The 7,065-nt window shown below is 42.0% G+C and overlaps 1 pseudogene; it reads left to right on the top strand.

The window, feature by feature from the left end:
* Nucleotides 1-2,265: 2,265 nt before the first annotated feature.
* On the top strand, nt 2,266-6,530 carry LOC111774836 (uridine diphosphate glucose pyrophosphatase NUDT14-like; annotated as a pseudogene).
* Nucleotides 6,531-7,065: the final 535 nt, after the last annotated feature.

Raw genomic sequence — 7,065 nt, 5'->3', positions numbered from 1 at the left:
ATTTTAGAATATTCTTATTCATTAATTGAGCATATTATATTATGTCCATAATAGCTTAACTGTAATATTACAGGTTTGGGGTACTCTGATGAGTATGCCTATTAATTAAATAACAGTATGTATTAATGGTCCTCTATGAATTAGAATAAAATTGACACCAGACTTAAACATAGAGATACTACAGTAAGAATTCAGAGAGAGATTAGAATTCTGGTAAAAGTCTTCAAAATGGAAAAAATAAGATTGATTTATCAACAAGTAATTGTTAACTGTTTATTACACACACATCTTTGTGGTAGGTATTACAGGATTCCAATTTTCTAATTTGTTTGGAGTTGAAAGGACATTTTAATATACTTTGACTCTTGAAATTGGGACCATTCCTATGTCTCCTATGGAAGTGAAATTTCGCTCCATTATCAGGAGGTACCATGAGCAGCAAGCATGCCCCTATAATTAGATTATTCTTTGACAATATATTAGACATTCTTATCAGAAATACTAAGTTCCTGCTTCAAAAGAAGCCTTCATCTTTTACAATTTTCTTTATAAACAAAACAAGAAAAACAGGCACTTCAAATTTCCCCTTGGATATCTTCTTAAGCAAACAGTTTGTGCTCGTGTTTCCCTTTGGGTCAGCTTCATTCCTCTGGGCTGGGCTGACCTTTGCTTTTCAGGCAGCAGTGAAGTCTCACTCACTGTCTGGTTTTGCTGCCTCCCATCAAAGCCCTGCATGTTGATGCCCATGAAAGTTAGAACTGCAGTTAGTAACCAGATGGATGTCACTTCCCAGGCTCCTGGTACCACACCCCAGGGACAGTCTACTTAGCAGCTGCCTGAACTTTCTGAAATGTTTGAAAACTGCTCCCCTGTCTGGCCTCACCGGTGATTTCCACGTAGAAGGTATTGCTTTGATCTTCGTGGTGACTCCAGTCCCTGGGAAGCTTCCCCCTCGCCCCCAATCAGGCTGAGCCCTGTGTCAGCCCAGCCTCACTGTCTAAAGCTGCCCACAGCCTTCAGCAGCCTCCACCACTCCAAGGCCACCCTTCCCTCCCATCAGGAGGCAATTTAGTGCTTGGAGAAATATTTGGGGGAGTGGGAGATGGGAGTCTCTCTAAAGAGGTATACATAACTCTAAACTGTTCTTTTTAATGTTAGAATCCTTATCACCAGCATAGCTGCTTAAAAAAAATAAAAAGCCTTTCCTTCAAAGGAACACTGCAATTCCTTGAAATCATCAACAAGTACATAAAATCCCATGGTCTTTAAACCCCTAATTCTTGGCATTTAAATGACTACAAGCCTACCTCAGAGAAAGCATAAACATTAAGAAGACTTTTCTAAAATTAGTTCTAATAAGTGAAGTCACAGAAGGAGCATCAGCCTTGGACTCGAAAGGCCCAGGTTTGATTCCCATCCCTACGTCCTGCTAAGTGTACATACCGGGGTTCGTTTCACATCTCTGGGACTTGGTTTACTTTACTGTAAAATAGGGACGGGGCTGGTGCAAAAACTAACTAAGATAATGCCAGAAACATAATAAAACTTGATAGATATGCCAAGTCCGAAAAAACTTTCCTGATAAGCCTGGATTCAAGGGAGCTGCCTAGCCTTGGCCTCATACCGTTCTTGGCCTCTCCCTCTCATTTGGAATGCTCGTTGATGCCTCCTGTGATGAGCTATCACTCTATGTGTGTATATTTCTCTACCTTCACTACACTGTGATCAGTTTGATCCTTCTTGTTGTTGTTTATTTCTCATAGCACCAAGTGCAATTCTTGCACTCAGCAGGCATTCAATAAATACTAATTGGTTGATTGATTAAACCTGAATTTTAACACCATCTCAGCACCTTCCTGAATCAGAGAAACCCTTATGCAAACACTAACGCCATTTACCCAGCAAATATAAGTTTTTAGGAGATCTGGCCCTGGAAAGGAAAACACTTAGGTTCACATTTTGGTTTTATCACATACTGAGTGACCTTCGGAAAGTTACTCAAATTGAGCCTTAGTTTCCTCATCTTAAATGAAGGCAATACCACCTATCTCACAAAACTCTTCTAAGAATTAAATAGAATGACAATCAGAAAGTGTCTGGTACCATCATTGATGTCAAGAGTTATAAGATTCTATAAAAAATAGCAAGAATAAATATCTAAATGCCAAAAGGAAGAGATTACTTCTAACCTCTCATGGGTAGGACAACATTCATTAAAGTAAGACATTTATTGATATCCACACATTCATGTTGCCCCATTTAAACATGGGTGTGCTACATAATTTGGCAGCAACTTTAGAGAAGAAACCTAGAATTATGGGATACCCTGAAACTGCTGGTATGTATAAGCAACACGTTGTCAACAGTGCCTAGGGCTCTCAATAAATACTGGATTGGAGGCAGGTAGTCAGGCTTCATTGGATAAGGACAACATCATGAGCTGGCAAGAACACTAACTGGCTGTCAACAAATGCCTCCTTCTAGAGACAACCTTAAGAACCGGCATAACAATGTGGGAATCAAGCCTCAATGTCTACAAAGCAGTAATGTTGGAGAATTTGAAAGAATAGATATGAAGTTAAAAGGAAAGAAAATGGAGCATTTATTGGATACCTTCTCTCTGCTGGTCATTGTACTAGATACATAAAACTCTCTTTCCTTAGTTGATTTCCTATATCACAGGCAGGAGAATGTGGGTCTAGAGAATTATTAAGACTTGTCTTATATCACAGTAAGGGCTAATATCAGGGCCCAGATTAGAACCCAGAGAATAGCAATGAAGTCTTGAGCCCTCATCTTTCTGGCAGTAATCTCCTATTCATCAAGCAGGAAACGCCCTGGTTGGTCTAACTGCTGTTGCACCCATGTGGAAAGAAGACGGTCCCTCCTTTCCTCAACATCATGAAGGGATCCTGCAACATGGCAATTCCCACTCATAGTTCCACCTCCATAGTTTTGTAACACATGCTACACAGTACCTGATACAATTTAAAATACAAAAGGCAATGAAAAAGTCATAAGGAACAAAGAGGAGATCTAGCCTCTGGCCTTCATTTTACCCTGGGAGGAACTGAGACCTAGCAAATCTAAGTTAATTTGCCCAAAGTCACCAAAATGACAGCTAGGAGAAATATGACCCCTATTCTGGGGCCCATATTCCAGTGTGTTTTGGGCAAGAGACTTAGAGACTTAGAGCTCTATTTTTTCTGTTATCTTTGGTCTTTTGGAGACTCTATAGATCAGTGGTTCTCAAACCTAAGCAACCATCAGAATCATCTGGAGCGCTTCTTAAAGGATAGAAGAATGGGCACCATCCCAGGATGTCTGGCTTGGAGATCTGGTTGGAGCCCAAGATTTTGCCTTCCTAACAAGTTTCCAGTGATGCTGGAAGAAACCAGATTCTTCTGGTCCAGAGACCACATTTTGAGGACCCCCTTTGTAGAACTGATGCTGATTTCAGTGCTTTCACTCTCTACTTTAGCAGAAAAGATTCTCCTTCCAATCTGTTGAGAAGAGTAGTATAAATTCTGATCACACTTCCTTGAAATTGCAAATGTGGAAAGAAATATTTTTGCACAGGTGCAGTAATGGTATGGACTCTTTCTGGGAAACTTTTGGACAAAACCTGTGCATACAGTGGAAGGACCCTGGAGATAATGAGGTCCTTAATTTTACCTATTGCATATTATTTCAGAGCAGGCACCAGCAACCTGTCAGAGCAGTGCTTCTCAACCTTCTCCATGTCAGGGCATACCTAGAAAACGATGTTTGTACAACACTGGAATGAAAATGTAGGCTCTACGTGGCCAGACATAGCCTACCAAGGTGTTCTGGACACCCAGGCTATATGGCTAAAGGGATGAATATTTTCTTCTACCTGAACCAACTCATGTCACATGGTTGGGAAGCTCTTTGTTAACAGAACCACAACAAGCAGGGCACGTGAGGTATGGTACTAAGATTAGGTCTTTTAGACACAGAAGGCCTACCAGTTCTACTGGCTCCCTTCTTCTTACTGATAGGAAAGGAATCTCAATGATCAAAAGTAGTTAAAATACAAAAATCTTAAGCAAGGAGAAAAGAAAAGTTGTTCAAAGTGTGAACATCTTTGCTAAATAGTAACTAAGGATACTAGAGCTCAGAATTCCTTCCCAGTTCTTAAATTCTGTCCCTGAATCTTAAGGTACTTTTTTTTTACTGTATGAGAATAATTTGATGAATTTTTTCATGTCACCAAACCCCCCTTGATGCTGATTTCAAGGCATCTAAGAAAATATTGCATGTTAGATGTACCATTACAGCATGTGTATTGCTAAGAAATAATTCTGCCACTCAAACATGTGGCCCAATGCCTTCTTAACATCTAAAGGCAGAATTTTAAATTTACGGAAGGAGCTCTTTTGAACTCACTTTGACTTAGTCAGTTTCCATATATTACTCTGTGTATCCATCAAGAGGAAAAATAAGCTAATCCCATCACTACTTCACATTCTGCATCTGACACTTATCAGTCACTTCATGACTTCTCCATAATACGTGTCCTTTTCCACTCCATACCATGCCTTAGTTCATCACTAATGATGCAACTCAAAAAAAAATTAATGAACTATCATCTCCAGGGTTTTCTTCCAACCCCTGTTCATTCATTCTGCAAGTTTAGATGACCATGCCCCAAATGACCAGCAAAGCCCAGTACCACAGGCGTAGTATGATGGAGAGATGTACCCTGAATTCACAGATGTAAAAATATTTCTTAAATGTGTCTGGGAGTTGATGAAATACAGAAAATTCCATCCAATACTGCTGGGAGCTCACAGAGAAGCAAGGCCCCTGAGTTTAAGAACAACCACACTTTTGTTTATGGAAGGGTGCCCATTCTCAATGTAACAAAGCCCCTTTATGAGATGAAAAACCAAGTGAAATAAAAATATAAAAGTCCTTGGATGTCTTCTCCATCTTCCAGGAATGCATGGAGCACAGACAATAATAGGCCAAGTAAGAAAACACCTGAATGGATACGTTATATATAACCAAATGCAGTTACTTTTAGTTGTAAACATCAAAACACAATCAGCTAATTTATACCCATAGGTAGCAGTCTTGTGGCATTCACATTCCAGGCACATTCTCCACATAAACCAACTTTAGTCCCTCAACAGGGGACTGAAGGATCAGAAGTTACATTCTCCAGACACACAATCTGAATGTTCTGATATCAGACGTCTCTTATTACAAGATAAATTCATGTTATTTTGTTAAATAATACCCAATATTATAGTATCAGTTAAATAGCCCCAATATTGTAGCATTAGCTTGGTGGCTCCTAGCTGGGAAGAACCCTCCCACTCCCACCCTCTAGACATTTGAGAATGGCTGGAGACATTTTTGGTTGTCATAACTGGGGAAAGGGTTGCTACTGGCATCTAGTGGATCGAGGCCAGGGATACTGCTAAACACCTTACAAAGCACAGGACAGCCCCCACAACAAAGAATTATCTGGCCAAAACTATCAATAGTGCCAAGGTTGAGAAACCCTGCTTAACCCTTACCAGTTTACATGCTAAAAATCAACTGGCCTCAAAAATGCTCCCCTTGCTCTAACTTTCTAAGTCCAAGAAACAAAATAGAACATGCCTTTAAAAATAAGAGTATCTTATCTCTCATAAAAAGAAGCCTACAGAGGGCTGGCCCTGTGGCACAGCGGTTAAGTTCGCACGTTCCGTTTTGGCAGCCCGGGGTTGGCCGATTCGGATCCCAGGTGCGGAACTACACACTGCTTGTCATGCCATGGCGGGCGTCCCACATATAAAGTAGAGGAAGATGGGCATGTATGTTAGCTCAGAGCCAGTATTCCTCAGCAAAAAGAGGATGATTGGCAGCTGATGTTAGCTCAGAGCTAATCTTCCTCAAAAAAAATAAAACCCTACAGAGGCCTCAAGACCCACGTGGGTCCCAGGCCCAGCAGCCGTGGCCATAGTGGAGCACATGGAGGGGTGGCCATGCATGCTGCACTAAGGCCAGCACAGCACCCAGAAGTGCAGGGACTTCATGAAGATACATGGCAGTGTGACTCTTCTCATGTTCACCTCTTCCCAGAGGAGCCTGGTTTTGGTGAAGCAGTTCCAGCCAGCTGTGTATGCAGGCAAGGTGGACACCACTTCCTAGGGTCCCTGGCAGCCGAAGACCAGGAAAGGCCCCGGGAGCTGCAGGCAGCACTGCCCAGCTTAACCAAGGTGATGTAGGAACTGAGAGACAGTCTCTGCCTGGACCTCTCCAAATAGCACTGGGTCACCATATACAAGTCTGGAGTGAGACTGAGAAGCTCCAGCTAGACCATGTTCTACACAAGGGTGACAGACACCCAGTGTGGTGGCCGTGGGGAGAAGGTCAACCCCATTGAGGTCATGCACCTGCCCCTGGGTGGCATTCTGGCATTCATGGACAACCCAGATGTACCCAAGACCCTCAGCATCATCTTGGGTATCTCATGGTCCCTCAGTTGCATGACCCCTGGCCTGGATTCCCAGTGAGACTCTAGAGGGCAGGATAGAGACTGGTCCTGGCCCCTCATCCTGCAGACCCAATAAAGGCTTCCAATTAGCTTTAAAAAAAAAAAAATGTCTACAGATAGATATAACCAAGGTGGCTTACCTCAGAAGCTCAGTAGCTTTAGGTTCACATATAGGCAACTTAATGCTAGGGGGATTTTTTGGCTCGCCCCTTATAGTCACTGTGGCAAACTGAAAAAGGAGCCCTCCTCCCACCCAAAAATATTCATATCCTAATCCTTGGAACCTGTGAATATTACCTTATATGGTACAAAAGAGTCTTTGTAGATATGGCTAAGTATCTTGACATGGGGAGATTATCCTAGACTATCCAAACAGCCCTAAATCGAATTACCCGTATCCCTATAAGAGGGCGGCAAAGGGAGATTTGAGAACACACAGAGGAGAAGGAGATGTGAAGATGGAGCAGAGAAAAATTTTAAGATACTGGCCTATGAAGACTGGAATAATACAGCCTTAAACCCAGGAATGCCAGCAGCCACTGGAGACTGGAGGG

The sequence above is a fragment of the Equus caballus genome, chromosome 8 (genome assembly GCF_041296265.1).
Source record: "Equus caballus isolate H_3958 breed thoroughbred chromosome 8, TB-T2T, whole genome shotgun sequence".
NCBI classification, from domain to species: domain Eukaryota; kingdom Metazoa; phylum Chordata; class Mammalia; order Perissodactyla; family Equidae; genus Equus; species Equus caballus.
The sequence above is the reverse complement of the archived record's forward strand: the minus strand, read 5'-3'. Positions and strand labels throughout refer to the sequence as shown.